General features: G+C 41.0%; 1 protein-coding gene across 6 annotated transcripts in view; it reads left to right on the top strand.

Annotated features, from left to right (window-relative positions):
• The window catches only part of LOC124873741 (oocyte zinc finger protein XlCOF22-like), a 138,012-nt gene that overhangs the window by 100,033 nt on the left and 16,742 nt on the right, over nt 1-21,237 (top strand). The window contains exon 1 of one of the 6 annotated variants that reach the window (XM_047374652.1): nt 20,463-20,737. The exons of the other annotated variants lie outside the window; for them this stretch is intronic. The gene's annotated coding sequence lies outside the window, so the exon portion shown is untranslated. Of the gene's footprint in view, nt 1-20,462; nt 20,738-21,237 lie in introns of those variants that run through there. 6 annotated transcript variants of the gene reach the window in all.

Genomic DNA, 21,237 nt, shown 5'->3' with positions numbered 1-21,237 from the left:
TCATAAGTCTGGACTTTGTAAGCACTAAGAGGCCTACAGCCCCAAGGTTCTTAAAAAACTTGTCAGTCTTCTGCAAATAAATTGTCAAAAATAAAGAGAAAAGAAAAAATAATTGGATAAACAAATATTAGTGACAATAAACCCACTTGTATGACAGATGGATTACACACTTAGATGAACACAGACACAGACACATGGACAGACATTTAGACAGACATATGCCGGCATTTGACATTCATACTTTTCTTTTTCAGAATCAGCTTTATTGCCAAGTTCGTACATACAAACAAGGAATTTGACTCCGGTACACTTTGCTCTTTTGTTTTGTTTTTGCATTACAGAATATACATATTTACAATATACAAATATATAATAAAAAGGTGCATTTGCAACATCTGTATGCTGTTGTTTTGTACTCTATTGAATTTTACATAATAAATGCATTCTCTCCCCACATTTGTGTGTCTGTTTTTTTTGTTTCTGTGTGCGCTCGCGTATGTGTGTTGTATGTTTGTGTGCTATGCATGTGTACGTGTTCGTGTGTGGGTGCTGTGTGTCACACAACCACACTCTTTTCGTCATACGCTGGTGGAAAGCAAGACACGGCGTGCGTCCAGGTGCGCGCACACAACTTGCAACCGGAAATTCAATCTCTCAAGCCTGCAGAGAGCCTTTTTCCTTTTTTCTAGCTTTCAGTCAGTTTCTACCAGAAACTGACTAATTAATTTCCTATTTAATTCTAATCAAAGTGCACAAGTTTCTTTAGGTCTGTCCCTCAAGAGTAAACAAAAAATTCAAGCAGTAATTTTAACCAGTAACACAGCTATATTTGACTTGGGCATAACTCAACACTTAACCCATAGGAACCATAAAACAAATCAAAGCAAAGCTTCTGGTGCGCACCACAAAAGCTCATTTGTTGTTTTAACACAGCAAATGAGTCTTAGAAAGTATTTAAGGTAATCATGCAACTTGCTTCAATTGCCACACTCATACAGATTTCAGTCTGACAATGCATATAACTCAGATAAATGCAAAACACCATCGTTCATACATCATTCAGAGATTCATCCATTCATCTATCTGCCATATGCTGCGGATCCAAGCCTTTTCATTCATACATCTCATTCACACTTTTCCATCCTTTTTCACACCCTTTCATGCCCCCGGGGGTCCACTGACCTGATTCAGCCGAGTCAGTTTCAAAAGTTTTATTTGTGCACACATTTCTAATTATTAGATTATTGACTCTAATCCCTTTAACAGGATTAATTTAACATCTCTGCAGAACACCAATCACCACAGAGATCACAAACAGCTTTCTCAGCTTCAGGCTTTGACACTCCAAGGGGTCATCTTTGAATGCCACTAGGAAAGAAATAAAAAACTTGGGCATGTGCACTTAACGGCAGTTCCTCTTTGCCTTTCAGGCAAATATTACTCAGCGCTCAGGCATTTCAGAGGTTTCAACTTACCTCTACTCAGTCCACCGGCTACTTATTTTCAATGCCACTACATGCCTTTTATAACGGTTTTTAAAAATATATAAAATAGCTGTTTCTACACAAGGAGAAATCAGTATACATCCAAGCCCTCTATCAAATAGGACTACACCTGTCTTGGAACCACGACTTTAGCCAGGACATAAACATTACTTCAAGACTGCCAGGTTCGCCAATTCCAACTTTGGTTTTTTAATTGACAACCTCCTTGCGCGCATGTCGGCACATTAAGGTAAACCAGATATCCTTGAATTAATAACCAGGGCGGAGGACCTATGGACAGCCGTATTTCTAAAGTGTAACATAAGAGACACATGATCTTACCCACTCTGGTTTAACGGGCCCATTTCAGCAGTCCATGTCCCTCCGCCTGGACCGGTTACTTTTTCCCTTCTCCCTCAGCAAAAAATGCCAAAGCCACGTTGGGCGCCAATATGTGGGAGAAGAAAGTTTACTAATTTAAAAATGATGAAGAGACAACTGGTTTCCTCTCAAGAGCCGATGCGGGGGACCTTTTATTCAGAAAGCATCTTCATTCAAAATCCCAAAGAATCCCAGCCCTCAGTACCTACACGGCGTTTTTTTATACAGATACTCAACATTGGTGTGTATTGGGGTCCTCTTGACCAATTGAAATCATCAAACTCTTTTACGTAAAACTTCTGGCATCCACAACATTGCTTGACCCCTTCTAAGTGGAGGATGTCTTCTCAGTCCTATTAATTAACTGTGTTTAAACAATGTCTGGGTTCAATCACTACAATCCTTATGGCCCCTGAACAGTAAGTACAACAATAGATGCATATAATAAAAGAGTAAAAATGCAATAACATATAAAATATAACTTTTGTTTAGTAAAAACCATAAATTGAAAATTTTATTTTATTTTTTCTTGTCTTATCTCGTCCTTTCGTCCTCCGGGTGGCGCAGTCTTGCTGTTCGTTGGTCTCTTATACAGGTGACATTTTGTGCGCTGGTGTCTGTTGGTCTTCTTTCTTCAACAACTAAGGTAGACTGCCTAGTTGTCTGACAGCTCAGGGGATTATTCTGCCCCTTGTGATGAAGCTGTGTTTTCTCCAATCTCCTCCAAGGGTCTCCCTGGTTCCAGTGCCTCGGCGCACTGGCTCCAATGAAACCACATGTCTCCTTTGCCCTTCAGCCTCCCTGCGTGGGATGTCCTCTCGGTCACCTGGTACGTCCTGTGAACCTTGGCTCCACCCACTTCCACTTGATGACCCTCATCCACACCCACTCGACCTGGGGTGTTGTTGGCTCTCCTGTAGATCTCTCAGCTCCCAGAACCTTGTTGTAGGTTTCCACCACCGTCTGTAGCTGAGAAAAATAGACTTTGTGTGACAGATTCTGTATATCACTTGTAGATGTCAGAACTCCTCCTCGTGGTCCCGGAAAACTTCTTCCAGTTTCCAGCTCATATGGAGTGTATCCTGTGGTTGAGTTCACTGAACACCTGATTGACATCAAAGCAAGAGGTAATGCATCAACCCATGATAATTTAGTCTGTGCACAGATTTTAGCCAATTTGTTTTTCAGGTTTTGATTCATTTTTTAAACTTTTCCTTGGGACTGAGGGTGATACACCGAGCCAAACCTGTGTTTCAGCCCCAAACTGGACTCCACCTGTTGCAGCACCTGGTTCTTAAAATGGGTTCCATTGTCAGTCCTTATCTTTTCAGGAAACCTGTGTCTGGGAATGTAATGGTTAATGAGACATTTAACCACAGTTTTGCTATCTTCCTTTTTCGCTGGCCATGCTTCTGGCCATCCTGTGAAAGCATCCACACACACAAGCAGATATCAGAAACCTCTTACTGACTGCACCATGTCTGTGTAGTTAATAATTATTTCCTTTCCTGGTCTTGTGATTAAAGGAAATTTTCCCTGCAACGGTGTCAAAGTTTTCTTTGGGTTGAATTGTCCACACACTGTACAGCATTTCACAAAGTGCTTCACCATGTCTGTCATGAAAGGATGCCACCACTCCTTCAGATTCTCCAGCATCTGTCTACTTCCAACGTGTCCTACTCCATGTGCCTCAGAAAAAAGTTTCTGTTTAAGTCCAGGAGGGAACATCATCCTACCATCTGGTCCTCTCCAACATCCTGACTGCTCTGTAGCTCTTCTCATCCTCCACATGTTCTTCTCCTCAGGGGCTGCTCTGCTTTGCAGCTCCACTACTCTTTCTAAGGTCAACTGTTCTTTCACTTCCTCCTCTTCAGCCACCATCATCATCTGAGCAATATAACCTGCTGTTATCTTGGCAGAATGGTCAGCAGCCCGATTCCCTCTTGCTATTTCTGAATCACTGCTGTCATGTCCTTTACATTTGATCACAGCTACTTTTGTTGGTAACAAGGCTTCTGCTAGCTCTTTCATTTCTGCTTCATGTTTTATAGGTTTTCCTCCAGCTGTCAAAAATCCTGCTCTCAACCACTGACAGAGCTCCAGATGAACGGCTCCTGCTGAGTAAGCTGAGTCTGTGGACACGTTCACTTCCTGCCCCTCTGTCAGTCTGAGCACAGCTATTACAGCCATAACTTCTGCTCTCTTTGCTGATTGGGGTCCTTCCAACCTTTTTGTTATCAGTCCTGATTCTGTCTGTTCTACAACAGCATAAGCAGCTTTAAGTCCTTCAGCATCATGCCTGAAACAGCAACCATCTGTGAACAGCTGTCTCACCTGTGGTCCCTCAAGGGGGGTGGCTTCTAAATCTGGTCTTACTTTTTCTGTCCTGCTAACCAGATCTTCACATTGATGTGGTTCCCCCTGTGTTATTCCATCCGCCATGTTGATTCCCTCGTGAGTGTAGGTTATATTGGGTGCCACCAGGATTTTGCTGAGCCTGTGTTGTCTCAGAGCTGTCATGGTGAAACTTTGAGAGTTTACATATGCCACCACACTGTGAGTTGTTAAACCATTCAGAGGGTGTCCCATCACTAAGCGAGCTGTTTTTTGAATTCATTTTGCCAACCCTGCTGCATGTTGTGTGCATTATGGGTGGCGTTTTTCCATGTTATCCATCATTACTGAAAAGTACATCAACACTCTCCTCTCTGGCCCTTTTTTCTGAAACAAAACTCCATTTACTACCAGTTTTATTACAGAAACATCCAAATAAAATGGTGTGGTGTAGTCTGGGAGCGTAAGCTCTGCCGCGTTGGAGAGAAGCTGCTTTAATGCAATAAAGGCTTCCTCTGCTTCCTGTGTCCAATTAAGGACATTGTTGAGATTTTGTATGCCCTGTTCTCTAAGGGGGGCTGTGTGAGATTGGTGTAACCTGGGATGTAGGTCCTACTGTAACCTGTAAGGCCCAAAAATGACAGCATGTCTTTCAACCTAAGAGGTTTAGGGTGTGTTAAAATACGTTGCTTATGTGAGCCTGACATGCTCGTGTTTCCTGCGGTAATAACTCCGCCCAGGAAGGAAACTTGCTTCCTTGCTATTTGTAGTTTATCTTTACTGACCTTGAATCCATGTTTATGCAGATGTCTCGGCACCAGTTCTGTAGATTGCAAACAGAGCTCCGCTGTGGATGCTGCCAGTAGTACGTCATCCACGTACTGAATTAGAGTCACGTTCTGTGGTAGGGGGCAAGTCTGTAACACATATTTCAAAACCTGGTTAAATATACCTGAGGAAAGGGCAAACCCTTGTGGCAGACGGGTGCGCAGCTGCTCCCCACCATAGGTGAAAGAAAAAATGTCTCTGCACTCTTCTGCTAATGGCAAACAGAAAAAGCATTAGCTAGATCAATACATGTGTACCACTGCTGTGAAGGTTCAAGGTTGGAGAGAGCAACATAGGGATTTGGGACAGGAACAGTAGGAGTCACCAGAACTGAATTTATTGCTCTTAAATCATGTACCATGCGGTATTTTCCAGTACCTTTTTTCTCTACAGGAAGGATGTATGTGTTCCATGATGAGACTGAGGTTTCTAACACACCTGTTGCCTTCAGGCCTTCAATGGTGTCTCTGATGCCTTCCTGAGCTTATTTTTTGGGCGGATACTGTGGAACCCAAATAAGCGAGGGAGATACAACCTGAAAAGAAACTGGGGCGCAGGGGGTTAATCCTACATCTGTGGGCCCTTCAGCCCATAACTGATAAGGTAGGCTCTGCAAAAGAGCTGCAGCTTTGGGATGATCTGTTTTTTCTCTTCCATGATGACGTATCAGCATCTCATGCTACAACAGAACTTCATCAGTAGCTGTACATTTATACAGTATGTGTCTGTGTTCTTAGAATACCTTAAGTTGGTGACTGAGGTGTCCTGCCAGTCCCCAGCTGCCAGAGAGCACTTTACCACTCCTCCCAATTCCTTAGCTTGATGCTCAGGATGCAAAGAAAGAGAAACATGAGGAACAGCTTCATCTGACATTAAATACTATTCTGCTTGGTCAGGTGTTAAATCAACTGTTGCAGCCACACCCTCAGGAGCCACATAAATATTTTTGGATGAAATAAACCATGTCCTACCTTCTACTGTTTCATTAAACAAATCCTGGTACCATTCAATGTGACAACGGTCGTAGAACAGAGTGACATGGGGCGGGTCAGGCGGAGAGGTGTAGAGGCAGAGACTTTGAATACAGGGTTTCCACAGCTAATACACAGAGAAGATGCTGCTTGGAGAAGAAGGTGCGGTCAGCAGTCCCCAGTAGATGTCAGCATATCCCTCTGCAACTGGCTGTAAAAATATTGTCCATGCTGAAGCATTTGTCCACATGCCAAAGAGGAACCATCTGGAAAAGTTACCGTTAACCCATCATTACCACACAGCACTGATGCTCCCAGCTTCACTAATAAGTCTCTGCCCAGCAAATTAACAGGTGTGCTGGGTGAACGCACAAAAGGGTGAGTTACTCTCTGAGTCCCAATCTGAACAGGAAGAATTTATGCAGTCCCTGAGAAGCCCATCACAGAAACAGTCTTAGTAGAGAGCAATGGTTTAGGAGGTTGCTGTGTTATGGTGGAATAAGTAGCTCCAGTGTCCACTAAAAAATTCAGACAGTTCTCTCCCACCTTTGCAGGCAACATGGGGTCTGCTGTGCCCATTCTGCCTTGGTCCTCCTCAGGGGTGTGTCAGTATGGGTTGTAAGACGGGTGTCCACCCATCTGTGGATACTGGCCCTGCTGGGGTGGGGGAGGTGCCATACCTGCATTGGGAGGACCCTGCTGTGACCCCCAGGTGGGGCAGGTGCGTGGTCAATGTCCAGACTGACCGCAGTTGTAGCACACATCTTCCAGAGCCCTGCTGGTTCCACCCCTTCCTCTGGGTGCTCCACGCCATCCACCACGACCAGCTGACCACCAACATGCTATCCGCCTCCACGACCGGGGCCACTGTACCTGTAATTATAAAATGGATAGGGCGGAGGAGGGGGTGACCCCTCTCCTGGCCACTGATCAGTCACAGACATTGGGGTGTGTGCAGCAGGAGGTGCAGACGCAGCCGGAGGAACAGATTGAGCTGCAGCTAACATTACATTTTCAGTTTTATCAATTTTTCTCTTATTTAATTTCTCTTTGGCCTCTTGCAGCTGTAATTCAAAGAGCTGGTTCTGGAGCTGCTCTTTCTCCTCTTTTCTTTTTCTCTGCCTCCTGAGCTGTATGTAAAAGGTGAATTAAATGTTTTTCCCACTTTGTGAAGTCTGTTCCCTGCAAATCAGGATTATTTTTCATCTTTTGACACACCTCAACAGGAACTCCTTTTAATACGGCTTCTCTAAACAGCTGTCCCATTCCTGTCCCGTCACCCTTGGGATTAACTCCTGTGTGTCTCATCCATGTGTCCACTGCAGCACCAATGTGCTCTTTAGGATGCTGATTAGGGTCCCAATCAAATTGAGGGACTGCAACGGAGTCTGATTTCTTATGGCCTTCCCTAGGGCTGTCATTACACGTGTCAGGGGTGTGTCATCAGGGTCCTTACTGCAATCAGCATTCTGTTCTATCTCCCTAGCCACTGAGGGACGCACAGATTGTCCCAAAATTGTTCTAAAGTCACCCAAGGCCAGTGTCATGCCTTTAGTCAATGTATCTAATTCCTGTAACCAGACACATCCACATCCTGCATGTTGGACCACATGTTGTGCTGAATATTGGACCATTAGCACGTTGCTGGACGCTACCAGGCATTTTGGCATCATCAGCCATTTTGTATCCCAGGATAGTCCGCTACTACAAATCCCAGCGGACATTGCGGCTGATATGACAGGGTGTCCCAAGTCTGACGTCACAGGAGATTATAAAGGAAGGTGACCCCCTTTAAAGAGTTGCCTTCAGCTGGGGACCTCGACACGGTTACCACGCAACTGAAGCATCCCTCTGGAGAAGAAGATCCCACGTGGAGTCTTCATTTATTCTCCTTTGTTGGCCAACGAAAAATTAATGAAAGAAGTTTCTGTAATAAGAAGGGCAGAAATTTCACTTTGCCGATCGAAGACATGAGTTTAACACGTAACAGAAGAAAAAACCCTCACAGTGGTTTCAAGGAGACGGATCGCCACCTTGTTTTGTTCTAGTCGACTGCTGACGGTCAGATCATATTTTTCCCTTTTGCCAAGGAGGCCAAAGGACGGAGATTGACCGCTTTCTTGGAGTTTAACTGCGGACGCGCAGAAACTCTTCACCCTCCTTTCCTCTCTCACTCGCTGCCCCAGAAGGAAGACTTCAACAAGTAAAATCCACCCTTTTATTTTCATTTCTTTATTAGGAATAGCTTGGGCAGGGTAGAGGAGGTTTTAGTGCGATGTAGAATCACCACTTAGAGTCTAATGTGTTCTGAATTGTATGTGCATGCCATTGTTCTTTTGAAACGTGATTACTGTTGTTTTCTGAGGCCCCGAGTCTTGCAAGATTGTGCTTTCACCGTGTGAACACCTGAGAGCAGGTGCACTGTGAAACTGGACTGCTATAATAACCTTATGGTGAAAATCAACCATTTTCTTTGTCTTCAACTTTATGTTTTATGAGTTGCCGCCAAAAGTTTTATAACCCTTTGTGTTCTCGAACATCCCCAGCGGCGGGGGATGTTTTATGACTGCCTGTATCTCACTGAGCCACAGTTTCTGGCGGGCTGCGCTCCCAAAGCTTCATTCAACCATATTCCCTTTGTATTTTGCCATAACTGCTGGTTTGATCTCCTACACACTCACTGCTGTTTTTATTTTGTGTAGTTAGATATTTTACCGTTCTGTGTAGAACTTTGCATGTTTGATTAGGTGAAGATTATTGAATCGGAATTGATTTAATAAAGATTCACGTAGATAAAGAGAAGTCGTCTGTGTTTTTATTTTGTGCAAGAGTGATTTGTCAGTCAAAATAAGGTTAAAGTTCCCCACGTTTCGGCGGAAACGGTTGATTAAACAGTGACATCTAGTAATAGTTATTAATTATTACCGAGTATTTAACGGTTGTAATTATCAAAGGCGTTGAGCCACAATTACAACACCAGAAGACATCTCTGGTTTCGATTCATAAATGAGGATTTTTGGTTAAGAAATTAATTTTTTTAAATTATGATTTTTAATTATAATTATTGATAAATATGAATTAATCAATAAACATAATCCCACAATGCAATTGGTGGCAACTTATCCACTAATGCCTGAATATCTCCCAATGAAAAAGGGACATATTTTGTCATTCCAACTGATGAGGTCAACAACGGACATTGAAATCTGGATGGACCGCTCTGGCTACAAGTAGTCATGGTGTGTGTTCTTCCAGAATCTTTAAACTGTTTTTCTGTTATCTGTTGAGAAGCTTTCTCATATAAATCATGCACTTTTGATTCCAATTGTGTAACCCCTCTTAAAAGTCTAAGCGTTTCTTGTGCTTCTGTCTCAGGCCCTACTTCAGCTCTTTCACTCAACCAATCACTGCCAGAAGCCACACTACTCTGCTCAACACTTTCTTCCACCTCTGCATCTCTCTCTATGTGGTCAGAGAAGGGCTCATAACAGGCAGGTCCTCCCACTTGTGGTGTGTATACTTTTGACAGTTCAGGGACAAACGGGTTGTAATGTGCACATAACAGGCCTGATTCTGTGTCTCCTCTAATATATCTCCATTTTGCACATCTATCCCTGGATATATACCATGTGTGAGACTATAGGGGGGAGGGACACTCGGTGGGGGTACTGCTGTTTTTTCTGACTGCTTCTCTTGTGTTCTGTCCTTACTGCAGTGAATCAATCCCTGCCACCAAACCAACAAACGGCCCCATTCTGTCTCTCTTTTCCCTGCGTCTTTTGCTTCAACTTTACACTTTATTCCACCAAGTCGTCCTTTCTCATCAGCTTTAATCAACCAACTTTTTTTTATCCTTCAGATGCCTCTTATATTCTCGGTTCAACCATCTACCTAACGGTTCTCTGTCATCCATTCCTCCCTTTCCTTCAACAATCACCTCCTTGATCTTTTCTATAGTTTTCTGAACTTCCTTCTTTGACTTTTTCTCATGTTTTTCCATAAAGTCTGCCAGCACAGTTACCTGATCTGACAACGGTATCCAGGGACCTCTACCCCATCCATCATCACTCTTTTCCCCATCAATTTCTCCTTCCATGTTGTTCAACTGTTGTGTTATTACGATGGTATGCTTGTTTTCCCCTCGTTTTGTCACTTCTATGGCAATACAGTTTATAATAAAATCACAGCTTGTACAATCACTCACACTCAAGTGCAGCCACTCAATTTTATTCTCTTCTCACTCATATGCACCGTAAATCCAGTTAGACAAATACAAATACAACAAATACAAATACACATACATATAGCTTGCACGCACAGAGGGCCTCAAACCCTTCCACTCAGCGGGACTCTCTTTTTCAATCTCTCCTTGTCCGACCGCTGTGATGCCAAACCCGGTTTGACACCTAGGAATCAACCCTCTGTTGACTCCCTGGAATTCCTTTTACTTAATTTTATTATTACACCCTCACCATTTAAGTATCTCGGGTGTTTTCCCTCACCTGCCAATTCAGGGTCTCGGGGTCCTATCCCTGGCCACTTAGAGGGGTCCTCAGTCCCTCGGGGAGGCTCTTACTAACCCCAGCCTAAATACCCCAGTCCTCGTCAGGACGAAGTTTGGATTGCCAAATCCGGCACTTATTTACTTTTTAAAGCCTCACCATTGAAGTATCTTGACTAAAATTTATCTTGTGTCAATCAACAAATATTTTTACTCAATATATCATTTCTTTACCGTAAAACATTACTTCAATCAACAAATATTTTACCCAAAACTGATCAAGACTGTAAATTTAAGAGAAAACAGATATCTATTCCACAACACCACCTACACTATTAGCAGGCAAAAGGAGAATAAATATAGATCTCCTTATCTTTAGTTTCGGGTCGACCCTGTGGTGTTGTAGAATGACGTCCGCCTCGTAGTCAATTAATTATCCTTTAGTTAGTGCCAAATCCGGGTCACGGCACCAATTGTTGAGGTAGGAAAACTTTACTGGACATCCGTTAACTCTTACATTACTCCTCACCTCTCATCAATTCTTTTTATTTGGCACCTCAAATGACAATCCTCAGTCAGAGATCAGTTGTACGTTTCCACAAGTTTATTAAAACCAATCTGAATTCAGAGAGGAGACATCACACTTACACGGGTACCTGGAAACCTCTGTGTGTTGTCTCACTGGGGGCTGCGTTACATTACATTTTATACCCCACGCTGCTATGCGGTACACAGACACAATCATTGTGTCTGTTGATGTCTCCCCAGCAACAGTATCAAAGAAACAGAGATACATTTCATCATTTAATTAAATAATTGTTTCCCACACGTCTTCAGGAATCTTCAGTGAGAGGAGTACCATGCCTCCCTACTCCACTGCCAGCTTCTCACGATACAGACAGAAAACACCTGCAAGCTTTAACCTTGAATAATAAACACTCATTGTGTAAAAACTGGACTCTATAATACTAGAGGCTACTGTTAAGGTTTTTTTCTAACTATCAAAAGCATAACTAAAAACTCCTAATAAAAATCAATCTATAAACAACAAAGTCCCAAATATATCTTAGTTTTAGCTACTAATAATAATGCATTTATATTTCCACACTACTAATAACAAGGCATTTATATTTCCATATGACCCCAACGTGATCTTGAGTTAGGACCTACGTGATCTGGAATTAAAAGACGTAATTTAAGACAAGACCTTTGAGGTGATGAGAGACTGAGACACCAGTATGAAAGAATTTTGATCCAAAGTTTAGTTGAGAAGAGATTTCTTTCATCCATCTGAGCTGACTGACTTCCAGTGGCCAAACCTTCAAAATAGAGGTAAGTAGAAGCCTGTTCTTATTGACCCTTTTACATCTGAGCCTTGAAATGTCCGTCTTTCATCATTTTGTCTGTTTTAACTGAAATGAATGGTAAATGGCCTATGCTTGTACAGCACTTTATCAAATCCCCAGAGATCCCAGAGCGCTTCACACTATATTCACCCATTCTTACACACATTCATACACTGACAGTGGTGAGCTACATTGTAGCCACAGCTGCCCTGGGGCAGACTGACAGAAGTGAGGCTGCCATACACAGGCGCCCCCGAGCCCTATGACCACCATCAGTAGGCAAAGCGGGTGAAGTGTCTCAGTCAACGAATGATCTCAAACCAGCAACCCACCGGTTACAGGACAAATCACTGTAAGGTGTAATGTAAAAATTTAAATTGCTTTTGTGCTTCTGAGGTGATGACCAAGTTTGAAATGACAATAGCTTTCACCTTCCTTTCTGCCCCCTCTGGGTGGTCTTTCCAAGGCATTTACAAGCTGAAGGGGAAATGTGTCTGAACACCAAAGGTGTTTTGTCTCTTCTTGTCCCTGGAACCCCTGCTGGTCCAACAAACAATCAGTCGCAGAGGAGCCAAGATGTCTGCGAGAAAGTTGGATTGATTTCTCACCTCTGTTTCTCCTAGAGGGGGGGTGTCAGGAGCAGACTGATATAAGGAGCGGTCAGCACTTGTCTCATTAGATTTGATATCGGCTCTGTTCAGTAACACGTCTGATGCTGAAAGATCTGTCTCCCTTATAAGGCTAAATTAACAAAGCTGGTTGAATGGTTATCATCGTTCTCTTTCTTTGGAAAATGCAAGTTTTCTACAACAAAGGCGACGGTGGCAGCAGTGGTATGAAGACAGATCTGACGTGGCAAGATGTCAGCAGCGTGTGTGGCTCACCATCTGTCACACTTTGTCTTCTTTTTAGTGGCTTTTGTTTTATTTTACACCATCTGCTGGCATTATGTTTCTGCTATTCTGGCTTATGATTGACAAGCTCTCTTACTATTGGACACTCTCATAACTCTTTTTTCACCTGGAAATCCAATGTCAAACCCTCAAGACCTCCACCATTCTTTTCTGACACACCAGCTTTCTGTCATATCTCTGAAGGAAAAGCATCCTGGGAGATGGTGAAAGTGGCATGTGGTGAGGATCAATTCCATTTTGGAATGAATCTCTCAAGTGAATATCCATTCCAGTTGGAGCCAGCCCTTCTCTCTGCGCAGGATTTTATCTATCATCCCTGGATTGGCTGTATCCAAGCTCACCTGCTGGAGTTCTGCAACCTTTTATCCCTGAGTCGGGCCTCTTCAGCGGCTAAGGAGGAGGCGATGTTTAGCTTAGCTCTCATTAACGCTAGGTCTTTGGCAAAGAAAACTTTTATTCTGATTTATTTCTTCAATGGATTTTATATGTCTGATGGAAATGTGGCTCCAGGCCCGTGACATCACCCCATTCCCTGAACCTCTGGATCAGAACACCAGAGCAACTCCTCTGCCATTCCCTGCAGCCTGAGAAGAGCTAAAGAAACCGCAGTCCAGTGGAAGAAGTTCAGCGAAGGAGGTGAGCTTACCAGCTTGGAGCCACATTAACCCGATATTGGAGTAGCAACCATCTTTGAGTCCGATTTATTGACTAGTCCCAGACCAATCAATAGCTACAACTCTTCTGAATATTTAATCCTTAGTTTTCCTCATCCAAATTGCAAAACACTAAAACCACTTCTGGTTGTTGTTTTGTACCGTCCACCTGGCCCTTACTCTCAATTTTTAGATCAGTTTTCAGACCTTTTGATCTGATTTAGTGTTAAATACAAATAAGGTTATTATAGTTGGGGATTTTAACATCCATGCTGACACTGAAAGTGATAGCCTAAATATAGTGTTTAATGTTATCTTAGACTCAATTGGCTTTGCTCAAAACATTAACAAACCTACCCACCTTTGTCTTCATTCTCTGGACCTTGTGCTGACATATGGTATTGAGTGTAAAGACATAACAATATTTTTTCATAACCCTGTCCTGTCTGACCATTTTTTAATAACCTTTGAGTTTAATTTAACCGAGTACTCCACACCTTAAAGAAAATTTCATTATAGTAGATCATCATCAGACAATGCTGTAACAACCTTTAAAGAATCTGTTCCACTTTTGATTTCCTCATTATCACAGAAAAGCACAATGGAGGGCAATAATTTTGTTTCTTCCCCTTCACAAATTGATTCTCTTGTTCATAGTGTTACTTCATCATTGCGTGATGCATTAGACAATGCAGCCCCCTTGAAAAAGAAGGTAATTATTCATAGGAGGCTAGCTCCTTGGTTTAATTCAGAGCTGCATACTTTAAAGCACAATGTTAGAAAATTGGAGAGAAAATGGCGCTCTACACACCTAGAGGATTTCTACTTAATCTGGAAAAATAGCCTACTGTTGTATAAAAAGACACTTCGCCAAGCTAGATCAGCTTATTTCTCATCATTAATAGAAAGAACAAGAATAATCCTAGCTTTGTCTTTAGTACAGTTGCTAAACGTACACAGAGTCATAGCTCTGTTGAGCCATCCATTCCATTAGCTCTCAGCAGTCATTACTTTATGGGATTCTTCTTAAATAAAATTGATTCTATTAAAAATAAAATCTTTGACATACTCCCGAAGATGATTACTTCATCCTCAGCAAGTGAGACAACATTGGAAATAACTGTAGAACCTGATCTGTGTTTGGACTGTTTTGATCCTGTGAAGCTTCCTGAGTTATCAGAAATATTAGCTTCATCTAAACCTTCAACTTGTATGTTAGACCCAATCCCAACCAAATTATTTAAGGAAATGTTCCCTCTGATTACCAGCCCCATTTTAGATATGATTAATCTATCTTTAGTAAATGGATCAGAACCACAGGCTTTTAAGGTAGCTGTAATTAAACCTTTACTTAAGAAACCTTCGCTTGATCGAGATGACTTGAAAAATTACAGACCTATATTCAATCTTCCATTCTTATCTAAAATTCTTGAGAAAATTGTTGCTAATCAAATGTGTGAACATTTATACAGCAATGACCTGTTTGAAGAGTTTCAGTCAGGTTTCAGAGCTCATCATAGCACTGAAACAGCTCTGCTGAAAGTCACTAATGATATTCTTATGGCCTCAGATAATGGACTTGTGTCTGTTCTGGTTCTGTTAGATCTCAGTGCTGCATTTGATCCAGTCGATCATAAAATTCTCTTAGAAAGGCTGGAATATGCTGTAGGGATCAGGGGAACAGCGCTAGGCTGGTTTAAATCTTATCTGTCTGACAGATTCCAGTTTGTTCATGTAAATGATAAATCATCTTTAAACTCCAGGGTTAATTGTGGAGTACCACAGGGCTCAGTACTTGGGCCAATTCTCTTTACTATATATATGCTTCCAATAGGTCAAATGATCAGGCAGCATGGGATAAATTTTCACTGTTATGCTGATGATACTCAGCTTTACTTATCCATAAATCCTGATGAGCCCAACCAGTTAGATAGACTACATGTCTTGAAGATATAAAAACTTGGATGACGTTAAATGTTTTGCTTCTAAATTCAGACGAGACAGAAGTTGTCGTCTTTGGACCAGAGTCTTTGAAAAAGAAACTGCTTAGTCAATCACTTAACCTGGATGGCATTAAATTGACCTCTGATAATAAAGTAAAAAATCTTGGTTTTACTTTTGACCAGGACATGTCATTTAAATCCTATATTAAACAGGTTTCTAGGATTTCCTTCTTTCACCTCTGGAACATTGCCAAAATTAGAAATATCCTGTCCAGGAGTGACGCTGAAAAACTAGTCCATGCATTTGTTACTTCAAGGCTGGACTATTGTAATTCTTTACTATCAGGATGTCCACAAAATGCAGTTAAAAGCCTTCAGTTGATTCAAAATGCTGCAGCAAGAGTTCTGATGAAAATTAAAAAGAGAGATGATATGTATCCTATTTTAGCTTCCCTTCATTGGCTCCCTGTTAAATCCAGAATAGAATTTAAAAATCTCCTCCTCACATATAAAGCCCTTAATGATCTAGCTCCATCATACATCAGAGATCTGATTGGTCCATATGTTCCTAACAGAGCACTTCATTCTCAGACTGCAGGTTTACTGGTGGTTCCTAGAGTCTCTAGAAGTGGCTTAGGTTATCCTCCCTGTTAGATGGAGTAAGGGGGAGTCAGGTTTAGCCTAAACCGGCTCAGTTATGGTTGAGGTGCAAACACACCATCCATTTTTGCTACCTGTATGACCCCTTCTCTTTTCCAATGGTTATGGTCAATCTGACAGAGAGATCCTTGTAGTTTTTAGTATAACAATGACCATCAGTGGGCTCTAGATGGACAAACTGTCTACTTTTAAGGCTAGGCTTAAAACCTTCCTTTTTGATAAAGCTTATAGTTAGAGTGGCTTAGGTTATCCTGAGCTATCTCTGTAATTAAGCTGCTATACGTTTGAGCTGCTGGAGGACATAATGACCACTTTCACCCTCTTCGCTACATTCTCACACTACTCTCCAATTTTGCATTATTTGCTGTTATTTCAGCTTTTAACCTTTTTCTCTATTTTCTCTTCCTAGAAGCTACACCTGGCATGGCTCTGTGTCTACCTGTGACACCTTTCTGGAGGGGGGCATCGTCCAAGCTTCTGCTGGCAACAATTTAATGCTCACCTTCTACAGATGAACCACATGGCCCTGTCTTTCAGTGTTCAACCCTTTCTCTCTCCTAGACATGGCTACTGACTGAGCTTCTACTGTGACTAACTCTATGTGCTCTCTTTCAGACTCTGTTAGGTATTAATTAGTCAACTCAGAGGCAAGAACGATACAGAGTCCGATTTACTTGCAGCAAGGGTAGCTCACACTTTGCAGTGCAGCCTACAAAGTGTTGGCACCCCTCTCTCTTTATTTATACATGCTGGTTCACACACAGTTCAACAAACATTCAGGGGGTGTGTGTGCGTGGGGTCGGATAGGTTAGGATTTATGTGTCTTGATTTTAAACAGAGAGGGAGAGTGGGGACTTGGTATGAACAACCCCTAGATGTTGCTGATAGTAGCATAACTCACTCCTGTCCCCGATCTCCCTTCCTGTGGCATGTGGGAGGGAAAAGCCCTTTGTCCAGACATGAGTGATAAACAATACAAAAGTTTTCAAACCCTAACAGACTCTAACCTTGAAAACTGGCTCAGAGTTTATCTGTTCTTTCTTTCTAGATGAAACGACTAAAGGAGCTACATCCATTAACATTTACTTTTCCTTCCCATAGAAAGTACTCCTGGATCAGTGCTTCTTTGTTCTCTTTGTGTCTCTGCTCTGTTCTCTCAAACTCCCAGTCAGTCATGGCAGATGGCCGCTCACACTGAGCCTGGTTCTGGTTCTGCTGGAGGTTTCTTCCTGTTAAAAGGGAGTTTTTCCTCTCCACTGTCGCTACATGCATGCTCAGTATGAGGGATTGCTGCAAAGTCAACGCCAGTGACTGTCCACTGTCTCTACATGCTCATCCAGGAGGAGTGAATGCTGCAAGTCACTGACTGGATGCAATCTGCTGGGTTTCCTTAGATAGAAAAACTTTTTATCCAATTTGAATAAATAACTGAATCTGACTGAACTGTTCAATGATTAGTATTAATTGGAATGTATGAACCTGACTGTTGAAAAGTGCCTTGAGACGACATGTGTTGTGAATTGGTGCTATATAAATAAACTGAACTGAATTGACATCTGTCATGTCTTAGCTTTTAATTTGCTTAACATTCCATTTTACAATTCATTTTATGACTTCTTTAAATTCCTGCTGTTGCCAGATGTTTTTACTGTTAGTTTTAAGTCTTATCTCTGACTCCTTCTTTTCATGTGGAGCACTTTAAACTATCGTTTGACTGAAGGACTGAATAAAAAGTCAACATTTATTTCAAATACAAAAGATGGTAGGGAAAATGGAAGTAATTGGAGAAAATTGAAAAGAACAATTTGTCATAATAAGATTATGACATACACGACTAAATAAAACTTTACATTTCTTGGGTAAACATCCAACAGGCAGATGTGATAGTGGAAGGGATTTAAAAGCAGTAGAGCATATTATAATTCAGTGTGAAAAGTGTAGGATGAGTACAGAAAATTAAAGCAAGAATTAAGGAAGAATGCTGCGGAAGTTTTAAGGGTAAACATAGTATTAGTTAAACATGAAATGATAAATAGAGTATTTATAGGACTTTTAAGGGAAACTGGATTATTTAAATTCAAATTCAAACATACTTTATTAATCCCAAAGGGAAATGAAATGTTGTAGCTCATATTATGAAGGTTTCTTCAAAGAGACGTTGTAGATGCTGATGGCTGTGGGCAGGAAGGATCTCCTGTAGCTCTTTGTCTTACAGCAGATCTGAAGAAGCCTCTGACTGAAGACACTCTGTTGTTGTAGGACAGTCTCATGAAGAGGATGATCAGGGTTCTACATAATGTTCCTCATTTTATGAAGAATCCGTCTTTCCACAATAATCTCCAGAGGTCATTGTGCAATTTGGGATTAATAAAGTATTTTTGAATTGAATTTGCAAGCATATAAATTAGACTAGTTAGATACTCACACTCCAGCTCAGTAGATGGCGATAATGCATCTTAACATTTGATGTCACCCGCTGATGATCACAAAAAGAAGAAGAATAGAGAAAAGAAAAGAAGAAGGAGGAGGAAATCAAATAGAACAATACAAGTAAGAATTGGTCAAGAATTGTCAGGTAAATATATAATAGATAATGGTACTCCTCAAGGAAGTATTATAAGTCCGTTATTGTTTTCTATAATGATAAATGATGTATTTAAAAATATTGGTAAGGAAGTCGGTTGCTCACTATTTGCAGATGATGGAGCTATATGGAAAAGGGGTCGTAATATGAAACTTATTGAAAAGAAAATACAGGATGAGATTATTACAATAGAACAATGGGCAAATCAATGGGGATTTAAGTTCTCAGTGGAAAAAACAAAAGTAATGGTGTTTACACAGAAAAGGAAAAGAGAAAATATAAAACTAAAATTATACAATCAAGTTTTAGAACAAGTAAAAAATATAAAATTTTTAGGTATATGGTTTGATGAAAAAATTATATGGAAAGTACATATAGAAAGAATCATAGATAAATGCAAAAAATATTAAACATTATGAGATGTATGGCTGGTATTGATTGGGGAGCAGATCGAACATCATTAAAAAGAATTTATACAGGATTAATTAGATCAAATATTGATTATGGAAATATAATTTATGGATCAGCAGCAAACACTCATCTTATAAAATTAGACAATAAACAACATCAAGCTTTAAGAATTTGTACAGGAGCCATCAGAACCAGTCCAATAGCAGCACTTCAGGTAGAGATGGGAGAGATGCCATTAGATCTAAGAAGGAAACAGTTAGCAATAAATTACTGGATAAACTTACAAAGCAATAATCCGGATCATCCCACACGTGATATTTTAAAACCATGCTGGGAAAAAGAAAAAAAACAAGTTAAGAGTTTTATATATATAATATATATATTATCAATAATATAGAAGAATTTCAAATATATGGAAAAGAAATAAGTTTAATGTTGCCTTTGTCAGTAGTGCCACCGTGGCTGTTACCAGAAGCAGTGGTGGATATGGTGTTGATGAAAAAGAAAAAGGATCCAAAATGTAGATTAGATTCAAGTATAATACAAGAATATATAAACAATTACTATCATTATGTCCAGATTTACACAGACGCATCAAAAACAGATGAAAAAATAGGAGTAGCATTTGTAATACCAGAATTTAAAATAAAAGTAGGAAAAAGAATTACAGATGGATTATCAGTATATTCAGGAGAATTATTAGTCATATTATTAGCAGTGCAGTGGGTGGAGGATATAAAACCATTAAAAACAATCATTTGTTCAGACTCAAGTTCAGCATTATTAAGTTTAAAACATAATCATTCAGAGGGTAGACCAGACATTTTGTTGGAAATAAAACATACTTTATTTAGAATACAAAGAATGGGATTAATATTAGTGTTTTTATGGCTACCAGAACATGTAGGAGTTGGAGGGAATGAGAAGGCAGACAGGATGGCAAAGAAGGCAACACAAAACAACATTAGCTTTATAATAAATATTAGTAGGTCAGAGGCAAGAAATATAATTAAACAGAGAATCAGGAAAGAGTGGCAAAAAAGGTGGGATGAAGAAAAGAAAGGAAGATGGTTTTACAGAATCAACAAGATAGTAGGAGAAGTAAGAACAGGAAGAAGGAGCAGAAAAGAGGAAAGATTAATTACAAGATTAAGACTTGGACATACAGGATTTAATTCTACATTGTTCAAGATAAAGAAACATAATACAGGAAAATGTGATCATTGTGGAGAGGAGGAAACAATAGAACATGTAATATTGAAGTGTCAGAAATATGAACAAGAAAGAACAATTTTAAGGAGAGAATTTGTAGGTATTAAAGAAAATTTTATTTTGAGAGATACTTTGCAAAGAAGTTTAGGTAGCAAACATATTCAAATTATAATTAGATTTTTCAAAAGCACTAAATTAATAAATAAAATGTGATTGTTGTAAAAGTAAATAAGATTTAAAACCATGAAGAACCACACTCCATACCAGTCGGTGGCGGTAATGCACATCTTCAAGTTATTTGCCAACTGCCAAAAAATAACACAGAAGAAGAAGGAGGAGGACCATCGAGCTGGAACTGGACCTTAAAAGGTGATTTATGAATCCGAACCGCTGCAGCTGAGCTCGGCTGCTTCCTTCGCATAAAGAGGCTCCTTGTTCCTCCCAGAAACGGAACCAGCAGCGTCCAGGAGCCGCTGAGGACACAGAGACAGAGGGACAGACAGGGATCCAGCTCGGTGAGTAACTCTGCTGCTCACACGGTCACTCAGCGGCATCATGTCCGCTAACTGAGCTCAGTTGAACCGAACCTTAGAACTTTATGTTGATGAATGGAACCAGCTGACTCTTATGTGGTGGATTCTGAGCCCTGATCAAACCCAAATCACTATCAGGGACCTCCTGCTGCTAGATGTTATTTATTGGAGCCACAGAACCACATTTCCCTGCAGCAGACTATTAGAAAAGCGGAGGGACATGGCGCATGCGCTGTACGAAGCGTCCTAGGGCACAAAAGGCGGGAAGGAACCGGTCAGAACTGGAAAAGCATGAAATGGAGGTGGAGGGAGATGACCTCCATCCTTCACTGGCTGCTAGAATTTAGCTGCGCCTCTATAAGGTGTGCTGCGGTATCAGGACGGTAGAGGAGCAGGAAGATCTCAGCCTTGCTGATGGTCCATGGGTTGGAGATGTTCTGCTCCAGCCTCACATGCTGCTTCCAGAGCGGAGCCCTGCAGAG

The sequence above is a fragment of the Girardinichthys multiradiatus genome, chromosome 9, assembly GCF_021462225.1.
Source record: "Girardinichthys multiradiatus isolate DD_20200921_A chromosome 9, DD_fGirMul_XY1, whole genome shotgun sequence".
Taxonomy (NCBI): Eukaryota; Metazoa; Chordata; class Actinopteri; order Cyprinodontiformes; family Goodeidae; genus Girardinichthys; species Girardinichthys multiradiatus.
Note: the sequence above shows the minus strand (reverse complement) of the source record. Positions and strands in the feature narration are given on the sequence as shown.